The sequence below is a fragment of the Branchiostoma floridae genome, chromosome 7 (assembly GCF_000003815.2).
Source record: "Branchiostoma floridae strain S238N-H82 chromosome 7, Bfl_VNyyK, whole genome shotgun sequence".
In the NCBI taxonomy this organism is placed as follows: domain Eukaryota; kingdom Metazoa; phylum Chordata; class Leptocardii; order Amphioxiformes; family Branchiostomatidae; genus Branchiostoma; species Branchiostoma floridae.
The window spans coordinates 12,261,671-12,264,245 of NC_049985.1; positions in this window are offsets into that span (position 1 = coordinate 12,261,671).

Sequence of the window (2,575 nt, forward strand, 5' to 3'; positions counted from 1 at the left end):
TGATGAATGTTTTCCTGCCACTCCACACGGGGGGGGGGGGGTGAGGGGGTGATCGAATGTGTTTCGGACGGTACCATTATACGGCTTTCGCGAGTTCTCTTCTTTTAACCCCATCTACTTATGTCCATAGTTGATAAATACTAGATCAATGTCATCAATATCTTCAACATCCATAAGTCTTACTAGAAGTGGTTTGTGTGCTCCGTGTATTGTACGTTTCTGCTTTGTCCATTGCACATTGTGACATTGGGCCGTCCGGAAGTCCGTTCAGTCATTAGTTCATTCAAGTTATGACGAGGGTCTGTACACCTGACAGGTAGCGCGTCTAAGTAGATGTAATGAGAAGGAAGGAAGTTGTCGGTCTATGAGTTGCAAGATATACATAGAAACAATCACAAAACTAACAAGACTGGCAATAAAAATGTATTATTGCCATGACGACGATTGAGGGTACAACAATACAGCTCAAATCAGAAAAAGACTGGAACTTCCCTGTCGCACCATCCCTGGCACAATATACTAGCCCACCTGTAACATAAACCTACAGCCAGCAGAAATGTACTATCCCCGGTACAGCACAATGGTCTGTCAGTGACCTAAACCTACAGCTGAGCACTACAGAAGTATTTCCTGTCTGCCTGAGGCGTATGGCTTGAACAAGCTCTAGAAAAGAAAATGTATCCTTCATAACATAACATAACAACCAAGACAACGTAATCCATTGTGCAGACTTCCCCTGTCTACCACTAGTTTCAAAGGATAAATTCCTCCAGGAAGCCAGTGTGACCTACATTTCACCATTGCATACCAGAGATACATCTGGAACAGATTTGGGGGGGGGGGGTCTTGCATACCCAGCATAGTGCATTCCTGTGGAAAAATTCCTGTGCAATTCCTAGAATTTTTGCACACTGAATGCAATATATACCACTTGACGACTCCCCTGAGGCGTCGTCAAAAACCTACAAGTGAAGGGGAAAACAGCCCCCCCCCCCAGGACGGTCAGGATTATAATTATAGCATTACTTCGCTAGTAGTAAAATACGTATTTATTAGTGAAAAAAATGTGATTGCACGACTGTATTACATTAATTTACTTGTAAGAAGTAAAAGACAATAATAAGTCTTAGTGAAAAATATGACTGCATGCCTCTATCACATTAAGTCACCAATAAGAGGTAAGACTTAATATCTCCTGGTGAAAATGTGATAGCACCCCTCTATCACGTTTATTTAAGTAGTAAGGTGAAAAAGGAGTGTGTCTATTAGTTACAAAATGTGATAGTACCCCTCTGTCACATCAATTCACTAGTAAGAGCATAGTTCTTGTCTACTGTATTGGTGAAATAATGTGATATCATTGTGACAACCATCACCACGTGTAAAAGTATTTAATTAAAAGTCTTCGATTTAAAAACTTTTAAAACTAAAATGATGTGATAAATAGACAGTACTGATTGGTATGTGACGCTCGATTACCTCCATACTGTTTTCACTCTGGAGGTTATGTGGGGCATATCTCAAGAGGGTTTGAATATCTGGAAGGTTTGCAATGGTTTTCGGTAGGTGGGTAGGTGTGGGATGGTGACTGTGCAGGTCTACTTTGGGCTCCTGTTAATTAACCTTGGTACTGCAGCAGCATGTTTTGTATTATATCTTTGCACCTCGACATGCTGTGGTGTTGACCTTTATGTGGTGTGTAACTGTTACATTTAGGCTTATGTGGTGTCAATTTGGGCCTTAGAGAATATGTTAATGGTTGTGATGATATTTTGTACGTGGGAAGGCGCTGTGACCCCAACCGTTCTGAAGTATTTATGTCCCTCTGGTGGTCAACCGTGGTACTACAGCAGCGGTTTTATTTTTGTGTTAGCCCCCCTCCCCCCGTATAGAATGGTATAGTTTGCACGTAGTTCATTGGTAGAGGGGATCAGTCGACAGCGCGTTGTGCACGTGGTTGCTGTATATCTCCTGGTCTAATTAAGGACTACAAGCAGAGGGAGGATAGTTTGTTTTGTCACTTCAATTCCTGTTACAACGTTTACGATGCCTGTTTTGAAAATTTAGCCATCTTTTTTCACCCATCTCATTAGTTTGGCAGTCCATGTCATCCAGAGGCTGTCATCCATGCATAAACGTTCTTGCTGTGGCCTCACAGATACTCATTATGTACTACTAGTAACTAAATCATGTTAAGATGAACATCACTATGCATTGATTATGCACAAAGCTGCACATTTATAGTGTGTATGAGCGTATAGGAAACTGATTCCCCTCTTCTTGTAGTCCTTAATTACACCTTATACTGTTAGTCATTCTTTGTCCTTTTACAAACTATTGACCATGTCCCTCGCCAAAACCTGGCCACCATCACAAAAACCCAACCAACTCCTATCCAAACACTCTTAATATTTCATGGAGGTATGAGGTCTACGAACTCTTGTTTCCTTCTAAACCGTCTAGTAAAGCCTCCTTTAGTACACACAAATTCACGCTTACGTTACTTCAATAAATTGTACCATGAACGTTTTGTATACGCGAGAGGCCGAATGAGGTGAAGGTCATGAATATAAAT